This window comes from Dreissena polymorpha, chromosome 7, assembly GCF_020536995.1.
Source record: "Dreissena polymorpha isolate Duluth1 chromosome 7, UMN_Dpol_1.0, whole genome shotgun sequence".
NCBI classification, from domain to species: Eukaryota; Metazoa; Mollusca; class Bivalvia; order Myida; family Dreissenidae; genus Dreissena; species Dreissena polymorpha.
This window is the reverse complement of record NC_068361.1, coordinates 71,151,239-71,175,416: the sequence shown is the minus strand read 5'-3', so window position 1 is coordinate 71,175,416 and position 24,178 is coordinate 71,151,239. Positions and strand designations below refer to the sequence as shown.

General features: G+C 35.5%; 1 protein-coding gene and 1 pseudogene across 2 annotated transcripts in view; one reads left to right on the top strand and one right to left on the bottom strand.

Moving 5' to 3' along the window:
- The window catches only part of LOC127837315 (neurogenic locus Notch protein-like), a 516,941-nt gene that overhangs the window by 283,341 nt on the left and 209,422 nt on the right, over positions 1 to 24,178 (bottom strand). The window lies entirely within an intron of this gene.
- Positions 1 to 24,178, top strand: part of LOC127837316 (kinesin-associated protein 3-like) — a 45,370-nt pseudogene that overhangs the window by 14,158 nt on the left and 7,034 nt on the right.

Here is a 24,178-nt window from a genome sequence, read left to right as displayed (position 1 = left end):
CCTGGAGCTGAACATTTTGAGTGGTGAAAGGTCAAGGTCATCCTTCAAGGTCAAAGGTCAAAAATAAAAAATAAAAATTCATTTCTCCATTCAATCTCTTACTTACTCCTCACGGAGCTGCACATTTTGAGTGGTGAAAGGTCAAGGTCATCCATCAAGGTCAAAGGTCAAATATATGGCTTCAAAGATGCGCAATAGCGGGCATTGTGTTTCTGACAAACACATCTCTTGTCTTGTTCTACTTTTCATGTAGAATAACTGATATGTTTAGTATAATAATTGAAATACATGCATGAAGCTAACTTTTAGCGTAGCATTTTTATGTCCCCCACCACTATAGTGGGGAACATATTGTTTTTGCCCTGTCTGTTGGTTGGTTTGTTGGTTGGTTTGTGTGTTTGTTTGCTCCAACTTTAACATTTGCTTTAACATAACTTTTGCAATATTGAAGATAGTAACTTCATATTTGGCATGCATGTGTATCTCATTGAGCTGCATATTTTGAGTGGTGAAAAGTCAAGGTCAAGGTCATCCTTCAAGGTCAAAGGTCAAATATATGGGTCAAATTCGTTCATTTAATGTACACTTTTGCAATAACTTTTGAAATATTGAAGATAGCAACTTGATATTTGGCATGCATGGGTATCCCATGGAGCTGCACATTTTGAGTGATAAAAGGTCAAGGTCATCCTTCAAGGTCAAAGGTCAAATATATGGGAACATAGTGTTTCATAAACACATCGCTTGTCTTGTTCTTCTTTTCCTGTGAAAAAATGTTAAATAATTTATATTAATAGAAATACATTAATATAGCTAACCTTGCATGTAACCTATAGCTTCAGGCAAGACAGAGCTCCACGAGACCCCAGAAGTGCCAACGTATGACGCCACGGAGATTAACGAGACTGCCAACATCAATGACCTTGATGAGTACCTGGAACTACTATACGAGGATGTGGCAGAGAAGATAAGGGGCTCTGCACTGCTGCTACAGCTGTCACGTAACCCTGACAACCTTGAGGAACTCTTCTCTAATGGTATCAGTGTTTACTATTATTTACACTTTTAATTAGTTATAATGCGCTCTGTTATAACAGATTCCAATATAACGCGGGTGGATCTTGGCTCCTGTTTATTCTTCAGTCTTCCATTTTGGTCTCAAGCATTTTGTTGAAATTCAAATATGGCAGCATCTGTTGTGCTGATTTCTCAAACATAATCAATTAGACTTACCATGACAGGGGCATTGTAAGTATGATTATCTATTGTTTGATGCAAATAAAGGTGTGAAAATAGCATGTGTCTATCAGTGTTTCACGCTCTTTTGCTGTTACTATGTATGTGCTATCGATCTTTGAAATGATTGACAGCTTTGACAAGTTTTATGAGACATGTATCACCTATTTGTGAGTGTAGACAATATGAATTTTAATACTGTCTGCTAAAATACAAAAATTAAAAACGTAACAGGTAAAGAGAAATTAATTAAGTTATCAAGATGATTAGTTACATCCAAACACAGGGTAATTGTAAACAAAAATTCACTTTCATTTTCAAACAATTTTTCAAAAACCCTGGGAAGCATTTTTTTGCTTGACTGTGTATGATGCAATAAAACATTGCTTTGTATCGTAGCGCATTCAATATAAATTTAATCTCACACATAGATTTGTAAAAAAAATTGTTGTTATAATTAGATATGAACAGTGCCCCATCAAACGGCTGTTCCATGATGCACTGTACACTTTACACATCTAAAAATGGTTTATGTTTGTGTTTATGAAATTCTTGATTACATTTATCGTCATAAATTGCCAGAATTGTTTTTTTATTTCATGTTATTATATTGGATTATCAGGTATATATGCACATTAGAAAAGCATAATGTTTTACAGAATTCAGTTTTCAATACAGTGTGGTTTATATGCATGTATTGGTGAATGACAACCTATGACAACAATTTAAGAATAATGGGCTCAGGACTAATAACAGGAATCAGTTTATAACGCTGTCTTTGACCTTATAATCTGCATTATATTGGAGTTACAGTTAATTGTGTTATTTATTCTAGGTCGATTGCATTAAAAGCCTAAAGCTTTTTGAAATGCCTTTTAGTCAGTTTTTGGGTAGAACCAGTATTTGGTGTCTTTGGACGTAGATCTAAAGAACACCCCAACAGTGGAAATCAAATCTGTGATCTCCAGGTTGCTAGATGGACAATATATGCAATATGATGCGGCGACCTATATGCATTTACTTACAAGGTGGTTTAGTCTCTTATTAGCTTACAAGTCCAATTTTATTTCATACATGGCCTGTTAGTCGATGTATGTGTGATGTGTTCGGTAGTGTTAGTTTTAACTTGAAACCTTATTACAAAAATTGTCAATAATTTCTGAACAACCCTTTAATTTCAGATTATACTTAACTGTCCACCACTGATTGTTTTAGTTTAATTTGTTGTTGACATGCAATAAGTCTTAAAGCATAAAAATCTTGAAAATGGTTCAAAAACCAATAAGACATTCCAGATTTTTCTTTTCATAGACAGAAAAAAAATCTGCCATTATTAAATAGCATTTTATTGTATGTACAATTTTCTACAAAAAGATTAAAGCATCACAACCGTAACACTGTTAAAAGATCATGACTCCTTAATTAGTTTATAGACTTTTCTACAATTTGTTTGTATATGTTTTATGGCTATTTTCAGGGCTCGACATTAAAGGTAGTCCGACTGTCCGGGACAACCAAATTGTTAGTCCGGACAAGTAAATAAAGATTTTGCTAGTCCGACGGGACAAGTGGTCATTATAATCGTATAACTTAGAAAAAATGCCTTTCAAGCCATTATTTCTGTGGAGATATCACTCAATTTTTCCGAACATATTTTGTTTACGTTTAATCGTCGAAGCCCGAGATATTCCGATAGTTCCATGTGTACTACACTGTACTATTCACAAGGGAAGCAACCGTTAATATTTTTTTCTTTGCCAAGATAACAAGAATTTTCTCCCTTGTAAAGAATATGCATTTTACGACACCGGTACACACCGATCTTACAGACAATAACGTAGTGACGTCCTCTCTATGTTTAGAATGATTTAGTTTTTTTTTTAAATATCAGTTAAGTACTGTACTATACATCACTTTTAACATTTTTTGTTTGATGTTGGCAACACACAAGTTTTTGTCATGTATAATGTTTAAAAATCAATAATCTTGAGTTTTCCTGTTATTCTAGTCAGTTCTTTTTGTATTGAAATTGCCTACAATTATGTTTACATGTATTTTGAACGATTCAAGTCTTTATGATTTGAGCATTTTGTATTATTTCATTATTTTGCAAAGTACTGAGCAGAATAAGATATAATGGTCAGGACAAGTTGCTTTTTGGTCAGGACAAGTGAAATTAGGGTCTACTTGTTCGACTGGACAAGTGGCTTCAAAAGTTAATGTTGAGCCCTGCTATTTTGTTAATTTTATCCCAATATTTCTGGTTCACAGAGACAGTGGTGAGTGCTCTGGCCCGTGTCTTACGTGATGACTGGAAGAAGAGCTCTGAGCTCGCCACCAACATCATCTACATCTTCTTCTGCTTCTCCAGCTTCACACAGTTCTATGGTTAGTAAAACTTAGGATGGTTTTCAGAAATGTACTTAAATTGCCCCATTCCAAATGTATATTGGATTACCTAATAATCCAATAGATGTCACCAATTAAGACACTGTTCCAGTTGAAGAAACAGGGCTCAGGGGTTTCACTGGGTCAAAAATTGTTTTCGCCACTTTTTCGGCACGTAAACAAACTTTAGATGTGACCATATCAGACCCTTTTTATTAAGTCAATTGCATTAATGTAAAACAGATATTTACTTATTGTAATTATCCTGACAGTATTCCATTTATGTCTTTGACTCTATTGTTACTTTTACAAGTATATAAACACATATTAAATTTCAAGATTAACTTTACTCTTAATAAGCTTTATTTTTGTATAAATAATAACATTTTTGCATGTAAGTTATCATACTTCCATTTGTCATTGAAAGTTCTTTTATAGCTACTAAATTGTCATAGTTTTGCCAATATTTGTCCATAGTAATAAAATTTATGATATTGTAATAACAATAATTTTTATCATACCACCGCATTGATATCTGCCTGATATAATGTTGCCTGATATATTTTTTATATCATGGTCAACAGGAAATTTTTATATCAGTCCATGTTTGTAGTAACGTGGGATTTGCAATAATGTCAACAATTTCTATCAAGGTGAATCAGGTTCAACAAAACAAACAATTTGATACCAAAAACGTACATATTTTATTCTAGTTTAAAGTCATATATCACAAAAACCTTTTTTGTTTTTAAATCACCACAGCCCGCACTACAGAATTAAAATGACGTCATCAATTTGACATTAAATCTTAAATATCAATATAGTCATTGCACTCGCAAGTGTTGCACAGAAAGCCAAGACAAATGATAACTGTATGCTAATCCTCAACTATTTAAACAAACGATTTAACACGCTTATGTCATTATTGACAACATCATCAAAATGTCAATTTCAATACACATCTCCAAAATGGCGTTTCCAAACTATTTGTTGAAGTGTGTTCTTCGATTAAATTTGTCAATGCAGTCCATTCCTGATCTCCAATTCAAGACGTTTATAATTACAGCAGGTGTACTTTTCCCGATCGCAGTGCAAGCAACTGTTTGTCTCTATACGATGTTTAAAATAAGCGATTTATTCTTTGTCTTTACGAATGCCGTTGCTACATGTATGTCAACGTGTAAAAGCCGGATCAGCAAAATTAGCGGGGATTCCGTACATTTTAAATACAAAAAATGGATTGTTTTTCAGATTTTTAGGAAAATGTGGTATGATAAACAGAATAACAGGTTACTGTCCCACCGTTTTGTAATATATTAGGCTCGGCACGAATAAATTATTCTAAGCCTCGCCTGATATATTAAAAAAAGATGGGACAGTAACCTGTTATTCTCTATATATTGACACATTTCAAGAGTCAATAAGCATGATTGTCACCATGAAGTAGCATAAATTACATTCTTGTTATTGAAACTCAACTTTATAATTGTTAATAATAGGAGATATGTATTTACAACACTTTATTTCAACTCAGGGTCGCGAAAATATATGACAATATCGTAATAACACTTGACCTGCACAGTGCTAAATTCTAGTTTCAAACAAGATATGTATTTGTTGAAATAACAACTGTATGTCCCATTTTCTTGGTAAAATTAATCAAGATAAAGGACAGACACTAAGATAGAAATCAAATAAAAAGCAAACACAAAATTCTATGCTGTAATTTAGCCTTGTTTTAGAAAAAAGGAAACCACATTTTCAAATATTAAAAAATATCCTTAACTTAAAATTGTGAATTGGTATTTTGAATAAAAAAATCACTATATTTCAAACAAAATCATTAAACATTTCAGAAGATTAAAAAATATAAGTGCTAATGCGTGTTTCAATTGATTTGTAATTGTGTCTAACAAGCGTAAAACAGATGCTGTTATGTCGAAGATAATCTTTCACACCATGTCAATCTCTTTTGATAACAAACAATTCCCTATAAGGGCTTGTTAGCATGCCATGTGGTGAACAAATATGCACCAGTAATATACTAAATGAGATTTATCATAAAACAGATTAGCACCATGTACAAATAAGGTGTCATTAATGAAATTCGCCACAATGAAAAATTTGTTGCCACTTTCGAAAATTTGTTGCAATTTGCGACAGTGGGGATCGGCAGCAAAAGCCCTGAGGCTGTCCCCTCGCACACAATTTCGGAAGACTATGTAGCCTTTGGCTTGTTGGGAGAATGGCAGAGTAAGCAGGGAAACATGAGGGAGTTGATTTATAGATTAAATTTATGTATCCCATATTAATATTTCATTATTTTAAGCTCAATAGATCAATCAAAATAAACTGTTTTCCATGTTTTGGTTGGCATATTTTAAATTGAAAAATACTAGGTTTTACAATCAAACTATTTGTATTATAATTGTGGGCCTTGCCTGTTAGTTCAGTTGGATGAGCGCTGGACAAAAAATCTAGCAATCACTGGTTTGTTCCTTGCCCAGCCGCAAATCTTTTTGGGGGATTGGCCATTATATAAATATTACATGTCTGACAGGGTGACATTAAATTTGTCAACTTGAGGAAATACTGTCAACCGAGGCAAAGCCAAGGTTGACAGTATTTTTCCGAAAGTTGACAAATTTACTGTCACCCTGTCAGACATGTAATATTTATTTTATTAATCGAACAAACAATTCAAACATGAACAATTTATATGAACCATGAACAATTTTAATATTCAATAATTGTATTTAATTTCAGCAATGAACAACCATTAATATGTTGAGTGGTTCAGATTTTCGGGCCGAGCATAATGAACTTTGCTTTATTCGGAACCGACCTAGTAATCGATTTATCCCATCAATTTTCTTCAATTATTTTTTTACAAATATATTACCGAACCAGCTTTCTGTATTTTATTTTCATCGCTTGATTACACAATTTATGACGTATTTGTATGACGTCATTTCGGTGACGAAACATTTTGGGTAACAATATGGACGTGGTGGTTTTTTAACAGTAAAATATTTGTTTAAAGCATCGAATGAATCCAAAACGTATTTCGGATTGTGTGTTTGTCATGCATAACACCTTAAGAACAGACACTGGAAGTTTATATCGTTGTAACTTTATTGTTTTTAGCATTTGATTAAAGTTGCCATTGAGGTAAGCATGTCGTTTACTAGTATACTAAATTGATTTTTTTATGACTCCTGTCAAAGCTTAAATAATGGCATTAATCTATTCTACAGCACAGTTTCAGCTGCAATCGATATTTTAATTATCCAAATACAACGGAAATGCAAAACTGCGTACTGCGCATACGCGAATGGGACAGTATATTTTTTTACCATTCTGCACGTGATTGCTTAGGTAGCGGGAGACAGCATTTTTTAACAGTAAATCTTTTCCCGCTGGTGGCACTTGCTTGCTAAGGTAGCGGGCAACAGTATTTTTTGGACAGTAAATTTTTTTCCGCTGGGTCTGACAGTATTTCTATGTCACGATGGCCTATGGGAGTTTAGCATTGTGAATAAAAGTGAGGTATAATAAGAAATTTTGTTTACAGCCATTCTCCCTCTATATCTGATTCAAGTAGGGCTATTATCAGTTACTGTCATCAGTACCGGTATGTGCACTTAGAACTGGTACACCAGCTATTCCAGGGAAAGCCAACTAATGCCTCTAATATGTCTGAAATACTGTTTAAAACAGTGAAAAAATCTATAAAACATACAAAAAAAGTTATAATGGTGTTTTGTCCACTAATTTTTTCTATTTTGATGTGTGGCTAGTTCTGAACCGATAATTTTGTGGTGTTTTGAAGCCAACGCATCAGAGCAACAAACAATAAATAAATTGTTAAATACATGTTTTATCACTGAGAAGTTAAATGCACCATGAAAACTGTATGTAATATTTTGTAAGGTAACAACATAGAACAACACAGAAAACTAGTTCCTCCGTTTATACATTAGTAATTAAAACTTAACTGAAATGTTTCAGGTGTGATCCTGCACTTCAAGATCGGAGCACTGTGCATGACAATTGTAGAACACGAGCTCAAGAAATACGACCTGTGGAAGGAGGAACTGGAGAAGAAAAAGAAAGCTGATATCCTTTAATGCATATGATGTTATCTTTAAACAATTTGTATCTTATAATTCATGAATAACATAGGCAGTGTAGGGGTAAAGTAAATATTGCACCAAAAGGAATTTAATTCACATTACCCTTCAAGTGGGCCAATGCCCATTATAAATATATCTCTAAACCCTCACATGACACTCATTTGATTAAACAGAACAAATGTGTTGGGCTTTAAATTTTAAAAAGTTGTAATTGACGATTTAATTTGATAATTAAGTGCTCAATATTGATTTGTTATATGCATTTTGAGAAATATGTACCTATTGTGAGCTTAAATGTATGATTAGAAAACAGCTTAAATGCTTGATTAGAAAACATGGGTGTTATTTTTAGGCCCAATGTTCACTGTACATTGTATATAGAATATTACCATATTAACAGATAAGGGTTAGTTATGTTAAAATACCATGGCATATATCAAACTTCCTTGAAATAACCACCTTTATTGTAAGACCATTCTGCTAGTGTGGATCTTTTTTAAAGATCTATTGTTTTCTTGTATCTTTCTATAGTCTCCAATCCTTATATTATGGACACTCATCTATTCGGTATACAAACATTAAACCCATACCCAAATGTGTAATACTTTCAAAGTGACCTAACTATAGCGACCAGTGTCAACACATTTGTTTATAAATTAATAATGCATATGGCCTGGGACCCATGCTGGTATTGGTAGTATTTTGATGGCAACAAATTTACCAATGTTTTATAACAAGATTAGCACATCAATCATGTATACATTCATTTTGTAAAAATGTATTTTGTCCTTAAATGTTTATGTAAACTATTATTGGTTTCATTTTTTGTACTTTTTTGTGTGACTGTCTTGATAATGATTATTTATAATTTTCGTACAAAATGTTAACTACCTATTCCAAAATTCAATGTTTACCCAAAATGATCCGATGCTCTTAGAAATGATACAATGTAACTTGTACCACCACATGATTATTTCCTTAACTCCCAGTGTACCAGATGCAGAGAAATCCAGCAAGAAAATGAAAGAGGAGTATGAGAAAAGTTTCAAGAAGTTTGATGGTCTAGTGAAGAAACAGGAACAGCTTCTGAGAGGTAGCCGTTGTAGCCTTAGTGTCTTTGTGACAAGTCTTTGGGCATTTGTTGTCCCCTACCGGTTTCACCGGAGGGGACCTATGGTTTGCGCTCTGTGCGCCTGTGAGTCTGTCACACTTTTCTGGATCCTGCGATAACTTTAAAAGTTCTTTATATTTTCATGAAACTTGAAACATGGATAGATGGCAATATGGACATTATGCACGTCATTTCATTTTAGTTCCTATGTCAAAAATTGTGGTTGCTATGGTAATCAAAAAAATATTCTGTAAATGGTAGAATTTCTGACAATGGTGGAGCCGGTAGGGGACCATATTGCTTGACAATAGCCTTGTTCTTTGTAGTTTCATGTGTTTTGACATTACTTTACCATCACTGTCTACATATATAAGTCAAAATGTGTAGCGTTGAACTATTTTGATTTTTTTCATATAAAAGGTACATGCGTTTTTGTAATGCGGATACTATTTTTTCTCTTTATGTTGTATCAAGCCATTTTTGCTAGCGTATTCACTGGATAGTCCAAGCTTTTCAACTTATCCAAACGTCGGTGTCCACATTATACTCTGCTTAATGCTAACTTAGCACTACATAGAACTGTTTCTACTTCAAGTATTCAATAGAAACTTCTGACATGTTTCATTGTTGGAGATCATTGAACTAGTTTTCTGTGTTTCAGTGGCCTATAGCTCACTATTATTGAACAAATTGCTCTGTGTTTCAGTGGCATATTACCTCATATTAAACCTCATGCTCTGTATTTCAGTGACATATTTCTCTGTGTTTCATTGCCCTATTACCTCCTATCGCTGCGTGTTTAAGTTGCGTATTACCTCCTGTTGCTGTGTGTTTCAGTTGCCATCCTATAACATCCTATTAAACCTAATTGCTTCGATGTTCATGTTGTAGCGGCCTATTACCTCCTATTGAACATATTGCTCTGTGTTATAGTGGCCTATTACCTGCTATTTAACATTTTGCTCTGTGTCCTAGTGGCTTATTACCTCCTGTTAACATATTGCTCTGTGGTCTAGTGTCCTATTTCCTCCTATTTAACCTTTTGCTCTGTGTTCCAGTGGCCTATTACCTCCTATTTAACCTATTGCTCTGTGATCCAGTGGCCTACTACCTCCTTTTGAACCTATTGCTGTGTTTTATTGACCTATTACCTCCTATTGACCTTATTGCTCATTGCCCCAGTGACCTATTACCTTCTATGGAAACCTATTCCTCTTTGTTCCAGTGGCCTATTACCTTCTGTTGAACCTGGCAGAGGACCTGAAGGTTGAGATGAAGATGAAGAACAAAAACGCAATCAAGATGCTGGTCAAGTCACTGGAGCGGGACAACTTTGAGCTGCTCATTCTGGTGGTCTCCTTTTTCAAGAAACTCTCCATCTTTGTGGAGAACAAGACTGAAATGGTGAGCTTGGAGTACAATTTACATGTAATTTTTATGGTGGGGTTGTGTTGAAGAAATTAAAATGACTGTCATTTGAACTGTTCATTAATGCTTTTCCTTTCAATGATTGTTCAATTCTGTAATTAAAGAATGATGTTGTCAATGGGACATAATATTATATTTTTTACTGAAACAAATAAATGTTTAACAAGCATAAAATAGCCAATATTATAATGGGGCATTCAAAAACTTTTAGTCAAGTCTCTCTATATAATTTATGTATGACAATTAAAGGGACTGTCAACCGCGATTGACGAAAAAAAAAAGTTCTAAAATACCGTATTTTTTACAATTATTAGTTTATATTGATTAAAATATCACGTCTGGTATATTACATTACTTGACAAAGGTTGTTAGGTTTTCATATTTTCAGTACATTCAGTAATAAATTTTACTGGGTATGCCTACCAGGTAAACTTCCAGTTACCTATAAATAGCACAAGTAGATTTATCATCATCGTCACGTGGTAAACCCAGGAATGCAAATTGTGCATACGTAGTGAATTGTATATATTTTATATATAAAATGATCAATCGACTTTCGATTTCACATCGCGAAATTTTATTTTTTCAAGTAATGTAATATACCAGTTGTGATATTTAAATCAATGTCAACTAATAATTGTAAAAAATGCGGTATTTTAAAACTTTTTCTTTTTTCGTCACGGTTGACAGTCCCTTTAAAGCCTTAAATTGAAAAAATGTTACACTTTCAGAGAGTATTGTAAATTATCATTGTCATAATGACTTTAAGATAATTTTGGTAGAATTTATAGGTCAGCTGTGATCAATTTGACCCATTTGTTGTCTTGGCTTCAATATATCTTATTGTCACTACCTAGATTATTTTTATGCCCCTGAAGGAGGGCATATAGCGATTGGACTGTCGGTCCGTCTGTCCGTCACACTTTGAGTTTAGGTTTCGAAAAATGCTCATAACTTCTATGTCGCTTCAGATAGCAATTTCATATTTGGCATGCATGTGTATATGGACAAGGCCTTTCCATAAGCACACAAATTTTGACCCCTGTGACCTTGACCTTGAACTTAGGGTCCGCGCTTAGGTTTCGAAATCTGCGATTAGGTTTTGAAAAAAGCTCATAACTTCTATGTCCCTTGAGCTATAACCTTCATATTTGGTATGCATGTGTATATGGACAAGGCCTTTCCATACACACAAAAATGTTGACCCTTGTGACCTTGACCTTGAACTTAGGGTCCACGATTAGGTTTCAAAATCTGTGTTTAGGTTTCAAAAAATGCTCATAACTTCTATGTCCCTTGAGATATAACCTTCATATTTGGTATGCATGTGTAAATGGGCACGGCCTTCCATACGCACACAAAATTTGACCCTTGTGACCTTGACCTTGAACTTAGGGTCCGCGTTTAGGTTTCAAAATCTGCGTTTAGGTTTAATTTCTATGTCCCTTGAGATATAACCTTCATATTTGGTATGCATGTGTAAATGGACAAGGCCTTTCAATACGCATAAAAAAATGACCCCTGTGACCTTGACCTTGAACTAAGGGTCCGCGCTAAGGTTTCGAAATCTGTGTTTAGTTTTCGAAAAATGCTCATTACTTCTTTGTCCCTTGAGCTATAGCTTTCATATTTGGTATTCATGTGTATATGGACAAGGCCTTTCCATACGCACAAAACTTTTGACCCCTGTGACCTTGACCTTGAACTAAGGGTCCGCGTTAAGGTTTCAAAATCTGTGTTTAGGTTTTGAAAAATGCTCATAACTTCTATGTCCCTTGAGATATAACCTTCGTATTTGGTATGCATGTGTTAATGGACAAGGCCTTTCCATAAGCACACAAAATTTGACCCCTGTGACCTTGACCCTGAATTAAGGGTCCGCATTTAGGTTTCGAAATCTGCGTTTAAGTTTTGAAAAAACTTCTATCAAGTGTTTATAGGGGGGGCATAAATCATCCTATGGTGACAGCTCTTGTTGTTGTAGGTTTTGTCCTTATATATGTAATGGAAAAAAGATTTGCTTTGTTTGTGTGTGTTTTTTTTTCAAGCAAATGGGCAGAGTTGAATTTCCGAATGTTTTTTATGAAATAAGGAATCACGACTTTTTACTTTTCAAACTAACAGGCAGAGTTGAACATCATTGAGAAGTTGACGAAGCTGGTACCGTGTGAACATGAGGACCTCCTGAACATCACATTACGTCTCCTCCTCAACCTCTCCTTTGACCCCGACATGCGCAGCAAGATGATCAAGTTTGGGTTGCTTCCAAAACTTGTGTCGCTGCTCAGTAAGTATTTGTAGCTTGAATCATCAAAAATATGTGAGAAAATATAAGGCTTTATATGAAATTATTTATCAAAAGTTTAAACTAGTAACAATTGTGAACCATATTTATAGATACAAGAGTGAATTTAAAAAAAAGTAAACATGAATCATTCAACATCCAGTTTTTGTTTCTACTCCAAAAATACACAATTTTTAGCTATGTTAACAATGTCAAAATGCACAATATCACCATAATATTTTGTACCTTTAGCGGTAATGACTAGTTGCCATTTATAAGGGGTTTGTTCTGTTTAAATGATGTTTAATGCTCAAACTTCAATGATATAACTTATTTTGATAAGGTTTTTACTAGTTTCTTTCTGTATTTCAAACAAATGAATGAAGATCATCTCATTAAAGTGTTGTGTATTGTCTTACAGGATTGTTCGCTTATTCCGTACTATAAAACCCACCATCATTAAATGTTGTGTATCCTTAACTCTTATATTCCAGACAATGAAAACCACAAACTCATAGTGCTGTGTATCCTCTACCACATCTCCATGGATGACAAGTCCAAGTCCATGTTCACCTACACAGACTGTATCCCCATGGTGATGCGAATGATGCTGGAATCTCCTGAGAATCCAGACATCGAGCTGCTGTCACTGTGTATAAACCTGGCGGCGAACAAACGCACTGCCCAAATCATATGCGAGGGCCAGGTAATTCTATTAGAAACCTAATTATTTTTGTTAGATTGCATCAAAAGCCTAAGGCTTATTAAAATGCTCTTGAGTCCATTTTCTGGGTAGAATCAGTACTTGGCATCTTTGCTGGAGATCTAAAGAAGGCTGCCACAGTGGGGGATGGAACCTGCGACCTCCCTGTTGCTAGGGGGACCCCATCATTTCTACGCTACGTCAACCATTATTTTGTGTAATTTTATTTGATGATGTTGTTGTTTTTCAAGTGCTGATAATGGGGGAAATATTGCAACTGGAAACATTTTCATGTAACAATAAACAGGCAATTGCTTCATTTCTGATATTTTAGCAGAATTTGTTTTTTGAGTTATTTAACAGGGCACAAAACTCTGTGGATTCTGATGTTATGACTATTTCCACACAAAAAATATTATTATAATGGTGTGATCAGTGCCTTACTGTCTGCATACATGTTGCTAATTCTATTTTAATAAAACCTTATTGTGTGTTTTTGTTGCTTACATTTTCATTTACAGTAATTAAATTGAAGAACAAAAAATGCCACGAGAGGTAAATCACTACAAATATTCTATTGATTTTAATAATTGACAAAATTAAATACCACATAATTGATAACACATATAAAGATCTTCATTCATTTCATTCAGGGTTTGAAGATGTTGATGAAGAGGTCGTTCAAGTTCCGAGATTCCCTACTGATGAAGATGATCAGAAACATATCAGAGCATGATGGCCCTACCAAGAACCTGTTCATTGTAAGCACTATGTCTTGGATCATTTGGGTCGCGTTCTGAGAAAACTGGGCATAATGCATGTGCGTAAAGTGTCGTCCCTTGTTAGCCTGTGCAGTCCGCACAGGCTAATCAGGGACGACACTTTCCACTTTTATGACATTTTTCGTTTATATGAAGTCTCTTCTTAGCAAAAATCCAATTTAGGCGGAAAGTGTCGTCCCTGATTAGCCTGTGCGGACTGCTGACATGCATTAAGCCCAGTTTTCTCAGAACGCGACTCATTTCATGCTTTGCATACTATGCCTAGTAGTTTCTACATAAGTGTTTTTGAGAAACTTTTTTATGTTTGATGTTTGATTAAACTGCTTCTTCATTTTGCAAAGGATTTAATTAAAACTTACAATATGCCATCATCATGGAGTATAGATGTTCTAGACATTTTTTTCTTTCTTAATGATCCACACTTTCCTGTGTTATCTGCCCTTGATGTTAGCAATGTTTATGGCAGAAGCATAAAATGTTCTCTGTTTGTTGAGCGAACTTATTCAATATTACTCATTGAAACTTCAAATATATTACAACCATGAAGTGTAGATTTAAAAGACACTTCATCGCCAGTGTCTTACAAATTCCATAGTTATTTGCCCTTGAAGATAGCTGACAAACTTGTGCGGGGGTATAACGCATGTTTGTGACAAAGCTCTTAAAGGCTGTTATGGGTTTAACATTTTTCCTTGCTCTTCCCTACAACCTTTAGCCATTAGCCGCCCACAGTATATTGTGTGCATCTTGCGTTATTTCCTGAAAACCAGGGCCCGTATTCACCCACCGATTCTTAGAAAGAATTAAAAATGTCTAAAAATGAAGAATACACTTAAAACTTTTATGTTTTATAACTACTTAAATGTAAAGTCTAGCATGGAATTTGACACCTATATGTGTAACATTCATTGCTTTTAACAGTTTGTTCTATGGCATTATCACTGTATTTAGCCTCTATATATTCACCTGCTGAATTATGTTTTCATTTGTCTAAGTATGATCATCATAAATTCTAAGAATTGTTTGTTGAAAAACTTTTCCAGGACTACATCAGTGACCTGGCAGAGGCTGTTCTCAGTCCAGAGGAGACGACTTTGCCCTGGAGTGCCTTGGGGTGCTGGGCAACCTCACCATACCAGACCTGGACTATGAGCTCATCCTCAAGGAGTACCAGCTCGTACCCTGGATCAAAAAGAGGCTGCAGCCAGGTGGGTCTAATTATGAGGATATTATAGTTTATTGTTTTTATGCCCCGGATCGAAAGATCGGGGGTATATTGTTTTTGGCCTGTCTGTGTGTCTGTCATTCATTCATTGATTGTGTGTCCAAAATCTTAAACCTTGGTTAAAGTTTGATAACTTTTGCATAATTGAAGATAGCAACTTCATATTTGGCATGCCGTGTATCTCACGGAGCTTCACATTTTGAGTGGTGAAAAGTCAAGGTCATCCTTCAAGGTCAAAGGTCAAATATTGTATTTTTCTTTCCTGAAACTTTAACCTTCGTTAAAGTTTGGTCATAACTTTTTTAATATTGAAGATAGCAACTTGATATTTGGCATACATGTGTATCTCATGGAGCTGCACGTTTTGAGTGGTGAAAAGTCAAGGTCATCATTCAAGGTCAAAGGTCAAATTTATGGCTTCAAAGCGGCGCAATAAGGGGCATTGTGTTTCTGACAAACCTATCTCTTGTTCTTGTTAAATGGTATTGCAGTTTTTCAAAGTGGCAAAATGTAGTCGCAACAACTTCTTATTGAGTCAGTGAAATCCCCGAGTTTTGGCATGCATACACATGAAAATTGGTTGTCGCAAAGAAATTTAGGTCCAGCCAGAATCCTGATTACAACAGTCATGACAATAATTACGCGTAGCTATGCGGTCAAACCTCTTTAAAACATCTTATGCTTTGCATTGATAGTTCTAAGGCTGAGATCCTTTTTTTTTAGCTCGGCTGTTTTCGGAAACCCGATGTATTGTCATAGCCAGCTCGCCTACCGCCGGTGTCGTGCTAAAACCTTGACATTTTGCTCTAAAATCAAATAGCTTCCACCTGCAACTTTGAAACTTCATATGTAGATGCAACTTGATGAGTTCTACTCACCACACCAGTGTTAGGGTCACTTGGTCAAAGGTCAAGGTCACTGTGACCTCTAAAAAAAAAATTCTGACAAGTTTTCATTTATTCAAAACTTCACTCGCAGCCAACGTTGGCACCCGTTATGTTTGTGCTCTTGTTATTATTTTATGTTAGTTGGTGTTCTGTTATAAAAGTAACAAAAAATTCTCTCCTACTCTAGCTTTAATAATATTAGCAATTCTGTATGATTTCTTAATATATTTTGGAAAATGTCATTTTATTGTAGATCTTGCCACCCCCCCAACATTAATTCTATTGTAGAACTTGGACCCCCCCCCCCCCCTCACAAAAAAAAACAAAGCATAAAAACATTAATGTTACTGTTGACTCTTTCTACAGACAAGTAATGAAACATGTTTTGTTTTTCAGGTGCTGCTGAGGATGACCTGGTTCTGCAGGTGATCATTCTGGTGGGAACAGTCTGCAATGACGACATCAGTGCCAAGATGTTGGCAGAGTCCAACATCATACACAGTCTCATTGAGCTCCTCAATGGTAAGGGGGTACAGGCTGTTCAACAGTCTTAAGAATGAAAAAAAAATGTTTCAACTGCAGCACATATTTTTGGTTTATAAAGAACTCCCAAAAATTCCAAATAACTGAATAATTGTGTTCATGTTTTTTATGTTATCCCTGTTCCTAATCAAAGGGGTTAGTGTTGTTTAATAGTTGCAAAATGAAGAAATTAATGTTTCAAAACAACATAATCACATCAGTAAAGTATATTTTACATCTTCAAATCCCTTTATATATGATCTTATTTCAAACATCTGAGGTAAAACTATCAATTTGCACATGTTTAGAGTATTATGGGAAAAGCAACTTTTTGCAATTGGTAACATGACCGAAGAACTGTTACAAAATCAGCCCAAAAGCCCTGTTTTGAAAACTGGAAACATAAATTTGTATTTCAAAGTTTAGATGTGTAATGAGATCAGACCTATTTATATTTTAAATACCCTTGTATTTCAGCCAAGCAAGAAGACGATGAGATGGTTTGCCAGATAGTGTATGTGTTCTATCAGATGATATTCCATGAGTCAACGCGTGAAGTCATCATTAAAGACACACGTATCCTTTTAGTTCCGCTTCAACATTATTTGTTGTGTAGAAGTCCTGAATGAAATGTGTGGTTTTTAAATGTTTTATTAGCTCAGATTGATGAGGAAGCATTTTATTGAGGTTTCTTTCAATTTTTTTTTCATATTTTAAATTGTTGATAGGACTTAGACTTTGTGTTGTTTTTAAAGGTTGCTTGTATGGTTAGAATAAAAACAATATTTTTAGTCCCCTACCGGTTTCACCGGAGGGGACTTATGGTTTGCGCTCCATCTGTCAGTCCGTCCGTCAGTCCGTCCGTCACACTTATCTGGATCCTGCAATAACTTTAAAAGTTCTTAATATTGTTTTCATGAAACTTGGAACATGGATAGATGTCAATATGGACATTATGCACTTCATTTCATTTCGTTACGTCAAAAATTATGGTTGCTATGGCAACAAATAGACTAAACATACTGCTGAAATGGTGGTTTTCTGGATCCTGCGAAAACTATTGAAGTTCTTAATATTTTTTCATGAAACTTGAAACATGAATAGATGGCAATATGGACATTATGCATGTCATTTCATTGTGTTCCTACGTCAAAAATTCTGGTTGCTATGGCAACAAATATATAAAAAAATTAAGTCTGAAAATGGTGGAATTTCTGACAATGGTGGAGCCAGTAGGGGACTTATATTGCTTGACAAGAGTCTTGTTTAATTTTGGATTTTTTTAACTTTGGATTTTTGTATTGTGTCATTATGATATTATTGATATATTTCCTGAACCGCTCTTAGAAGCCCCTGCCTATCTGATAGACCTGATGCATGACAAGAACTCCGAGATACGCAAAGTCTGTGATAACACCCTCGACATCATATCTGTAAGTGCCCACTGTCCGTTAATCTACCCTCGACATCATATCTGTAAGTGCCCACTGTCCATTACTCCACCCTTGACATCATATCTGTAAGTGCCCACTGTCCGTTACTCCACCCTCGACATCATATCTGTAAGTGCCCACTGTATATAACTCCACCCTTTCACATCATATCTGTAAGTGCCCACTGTATATTACTCCACCCTTGACATCATATCTGTAAGTGCCAACTGTATATTACTCCACCCGCGACATCTTATCAGTAAGTGCCCTCTGTCCGTTACTCCACCCTCAACATCATATCTGTAAGTGCCCACTGTCCGTTACTCCACCCTTGACATCATATCTGTAAGTGCCCTCTGTTTATTACTCCACCCTTGACATCATATCTGTAAGTGCCGACTGTCCATTACTCCACCCTCGACATCATATCTGTAAGTGCCCACTGTCCGTTACTCCACCCTCGACATCATATCTGTAAGTGCCCACTGTCCGTTACTCCACCCTCAACATCATATCTATAATTGCCCACTGTCCGTTACTCCACCCTTGACATCATATCTGGAAGTGCCCACTGTCCGTTACTCCACCCTTGACATCATATCTGTAAGTGCCCACTGTCCGTTACTCCACCCTTGACATCATATCTGTAAGTGCCCACTGTATATTACTCCACCCTTGACATCATATCTGTAAGTGCCCACTGTCCGTTACTCAACCCTCGACATCATATCTGTAAGTGCCCACTGTCCATTACTCCACCCTCAACATCATATCTGTAAGTGCCCACTGTCCGTTACCCCACCCTCGATATCATATCTGTAAGTGCCCACTGTCCATTGAAGTCAAGAATTACTTACTTATCTGGATTTTCTGGGATTACATCCTCACTCAGCTTATCTGTGAGAATTATTACAATTTGACAAAAAGTAATATATGTAATGTAAGGTTTACAATTGTCTATAAATTAACCAAGTACTGGTTGGAACTCTGATATAATTGAAATTTGTGAAATCGTTGTTAAAATTAATGTGCATTAGTTATTTTAAATGTATCATAATATCATGTATATATTGTTGCTGAAAACTTGTTTTATTTTGCTAAGCCCTCTTTAGCTGATGTATTTCAACTGATTCAACATCCATATGCTAAAATCCCCTATAAAACAATTATTTATTAAGTTTACAGGCTCCCCAGTTTCAACTCTTGTTACTATGCTGTTTATTTTTAATGAAGAATTGACTTTAAAAAAGGGTTATGTGTTAGATTGTTATTTTAGAAGCACAATTTTAATGTTTGTGCGGCCAATGCACTTTACAAAACTTGTGTTTTTAACTCTTCTCCAACTTCTGGCTTAAAATTGCCCAAACTTCCATTGCTCAATGATCTTCCTGTGTAGATGATGGTAGAGAAAAGCACATTTGACTGAGATGTATTGTTTGTTTTGTTCAGAATCATTATTTAAGTGCTGGGTGGATCTTGCTCAAACTAATTTTACTTTAACATTTAAATAACCTTAATATGTAGATCTTAACAAAAAGTTGTACGTTGTTACCAGTTTTGGCAGAATTATGGCCCTTTGTCTGCTTTTACACTTTAGAATATAAAGTGTGTTTGTAACTTCTCTGTAACTACTGATAAATTCTTTCTCAAACTTTCATATCTGAATAGGCTACTCAGGAATGACACTTTCCGCATAAGAAGAGACTTCCTTTGAACAAAAAGTTTCATATGAACATAAAATGCAATAGAAGTCGAAAGTGTTGTCCCTGATTAGCCTGTGCAGTGTGCACAGGCTAATCTGGGACGCCATTTAAGGCCCTGTTTTACCAGAATGCCGCTCATATATTCCAATTTATCAGGAATTCGATGTACAGTAGGCAAAGAAGATCCTTGTCTCATACTCTTATCTCAATTGTATTGCCCCTTCAATAAACTAACCCCTTAATATAAATATCTGAAATTTCAATTCCTCAGGAATTTGATGAGGAGTGGGCCAAGAAGATCCAGCTGGAGAAGTTTCGCTGGCACAACTCTCAGTGGCTGGAGATGGTGGAGTCCCGGCCCGGGGACGAGATGGCAGACCCGTACATGTACCCAGAGGAGGGGTACGAGGGATACCTGCAGGACGCTGACATACTGGACCATCCAGACCTCTTCTATCCTGGTAAGTCTGCACCAATCTATCAAGGTAGGCTTTATTTGGCAGCTGTTCCACTTAAATGTAATTGTGAGGACATTACTGCAATGAGTCACTGATTTGCCATGCAATAATTTGCAATGAGTCTAGTTGATATAAAGCAAATCTTGTGGTTATATTTCTATTGGGCAAACTAATAATTGCCATGATTGCTTGCGCAACATAAAAAGCAATCACAGTTATTGTGCGATAGAAGCAAAATGACTTTAAGCTGAACTACCATAAAACGTTGTGTATAACGCGCATTTATGTATAACGAGCATCTACTTTTTAAGCTAAAAAAAAACAATAAGGTCACAATATACCAAAAGATTTCCTTAACAAATTCAATGTAAAACCAACAACTTCAGCGAAAAATAAAGTCAAACTTTTGCGCGTAGACACCCTCATAACCAAATCTTTTCTTCAAAAGCATTCCAAGCCGAATTGATTTAAACAATAAAAAATATAGGTCATTTGATATGTAAGAAAGAACTCGACGCGAATCAGCGGTCACTGTTTGAAGGCCATCTTTTTACCGGCTCTTCTCCAGTTAATGATGTTTTCCCGCCATCAGTCAAAGTCTCATGTAGTCTCCAACCTAAAAGCAAAATACTGAATTTGTAGTATACAGCAATGTTTTCCCTACCACATGCACACAGAAATATTAAAAAATAAAGTCATGGCAAGTGCCCATAGAGAGAATTGTGTCTTCAAATAAATGACGTTCCAATTTTCAGAGGGTATAGCATTGCACTCCAAAATTATTTAGTATATTGTAACCTAAAAGAGAAATTTATTCTGATTAAAATGTGTTTTTCTTGCATATTAGTATCTTTCTATGCATATTGCACCAATATATTAAGTTTGCTCGATTAGCTGTCCATTTGGCCATTTTATATCATATATTCACACGCGGGTGTTTTCGGTCCGAAGAAGACATAATTAGGCCTGTTACAGCTTAAATGCCTCTTTAAGATTTAAAGCTGTTGTGTTGAATATCTGCAACAAATTACCAAAACAAACCACATAGACATGCACGTGAGGCTTATGCGTGGTGGAGAAAGAATGAATTTGTTAGCTATTTTTACTCTAAGCAATTTTGAAAATGTCTTTTGTGTGTGTGTTTTTTTTAAATCACCCCAAAAATGTCAATTTCAAAGCCAAAAAAACACAATTTCATCCAAGACAGTACACAAATTAGTCAAAATGAGAGATCAAAGATACTTTGAAGTGTAGAAATCAATAAGCCTCCAATAACTTGTAATTTCACACCAATAAAAGCGTAAAATCTTGAAAGCGCCTTGTCGCTCGGTGCCCATTTATTTACCAGCCGCCAATGATATATTCTAGCATATAATGTCATGGGTGCCTTTAAACTGCAGCAGATGGTCAATATGCATTGCCAGGTCTCATTTAGAGGTTCAAGAGAATACAAAATTTCATATTTTGGGCACAAAATAAGTACTTTTCACTATTTTTATGGTGGCAATCTGGTCAAAATAGGGGTTCGTAACCAAGCGAAAGAAAAAAATGCTCATTTTGAGGGTTTAGGCTGGAAGGAAAGGTTAAAATGAACAAGATACACATATGTAGGCAAGCATTATAAGCTTAGCAATGAGGTTCCATGTAGTAACAGGGGCAGAAAGGCAGTTCAGATCAATGCAGGCATCCTGAAATGGGTTTCTAGTACTTCTTTTTCCTGCAGAACTCTCAACACAACAAATATCAGTGATCCATGTCACCTTTCTATGCAAAGACAAGCGAAAAAAGGTCAATACTGCCCTTAAATCACTGAATGAGAGAAGCATATACATGTACCAAATAAAAAAACAAAACAAGTTGCTGAAAGTGCCAAACTTTGTCAAAAAGATCCCTCTAAGGTTAATGATGAAGGGGACACTTGCTAGAACAATCCTATGTTTAAGTCAGTCGCGACACCCTTTTAAGCCGGAACCATGACTGTAAGCATATTGTGAGAAAACAATACCAAAAAAAAGCTAATTGTATGGTTACAAGTAGCAAATCAACTCATCTGTACTGCATACATGCTCAGGACCAAGGATAAACCTAGCTGTTAAGTGCCAACTTCAGCTGCCAACAAAGCACAAGCTTTACGTGTCAGGACACGGAACTATCGATACAAACTGCACGGGGAATTACACGACGACAAGGGTTTGAGTGACCACAAACTTGATTATGACATTCTTTACACCTTAAGCATCATAAATATGATTATTTGCTTGTGTACATGATAATAAATTTAAATTATTACCTGTTTTGCCATCAACAACCCTTATCCAGTGGCTCTCGTCTTAGTCCCAGAAATTCCTCTACCTGAAAAAGTCAAAATACCCAATAGAAATACATATAAAATGAAACAAAAACATGCATTTATGTATTTTAAGTGTATTTCTAGGAATAATATGAAGTGATAAAGCTTGTTAAATTCATGATTGTACTAAATATGAAGGCTGGCTCAGTTAAGCATCTGCTGCACTGTCCATACTGTAAAAATGTCTGCCCTTCCATGTCGGTGAAATGGGGCTGTGTTTGAATGTTAATGCTTTACGCACAAGCTATTGTTGCGTTACTGGATCACGGAGTCCCTGGCGTTGAATTCTGACTACATATAGCACATTAACGCTACACGGTCAACCAATATGCCTTTGAATTTATGTCGGAAAGCAATTTAGCCCTTATTCGGCTATATAAGGGTGGGGGGTCAACTTGAAAAACAACTATTCCGTGGCAAATAATCTGAATTCATGCATTTAATGAACTTAATTTTTTTCTCTTTTGCTAAGAAATGACCAAAAATCAGCTTTTCCAGTCATATTTTGCACTTGCAGATGATATTGCATTTTTACCTAAAGTTAGTTTAGGTCACAATATGCCAAAAGATTTCCTTAACAAATTCGATGTAAAACCAACAACTTCAATGAAAAATAAAGTCAAACTTTTGCGCGTAGACACCCTCATAACCATACCTTTTCTTCAAGAGCATTCCCAGCCGAATTGATTTAAACAATAAAAAAGATAGGTCATGTGGTATGTAAGAAAGAACTTGACGCGAATCAGCGGTCACTGTTTTAAGGCCATCTTTTTACTGGCTTTCTCCAATTGATGATGGTTTCCCGCCATCTGTCTAAGTCTCATGTAGTCTCCAACCTAAAAGCAAAACACTGAATTTGTTGTATACAGCAATGTTTTCCCTACCACATGCACACAGAAATATTCAAAAACAAAGTCATGGCAAGTGCCCATGGAGAGAATTGTGTCTTCAAATAAATGACATTCCAATTTTTAGAAGGTATAGCATTGCACTCCAAAATTATTTAGTATATTGTAACCATAACATTTGAATAAAAATGGCTTCCTTGTTTTTCATTCTCTTCTTCAAATTTATTTGATTTCAATGCTCTGTACGTACCTGAAAAAGAAAGAAAATATTTAAGTTAACTTATAAAATTTGTCCATCTTATTCAGATCGTAAATATAACACTATATTAACATAGTTACAGTTAAAACACCGGGGAACAGAATGATGCGAATTACCACAACTGTGTAACTGACAGGGAAAAAATGTTTTGGCATGGCTGTAGTTGTGCATAACGCGCATCAAGATTTTAAAATGAAATTTTGGGGTAAAAAAGTGCGCCTTATACACAACTTTATACATAGTGACCATACTTGGCAGGGCTATTCTATTCTTTCCCCGTAGGTTTTCTTTGACCTTTATAGGTCAAGATTCATTCTGACCATACTGAACCAGCCCTCTCTCTCTCTTAGCTCTGTTTTTTCATTTGAAATCTGTAGGCCAAAGTACATACAGTTACAGACTGTATGTTCCCAGACTAATGTCTT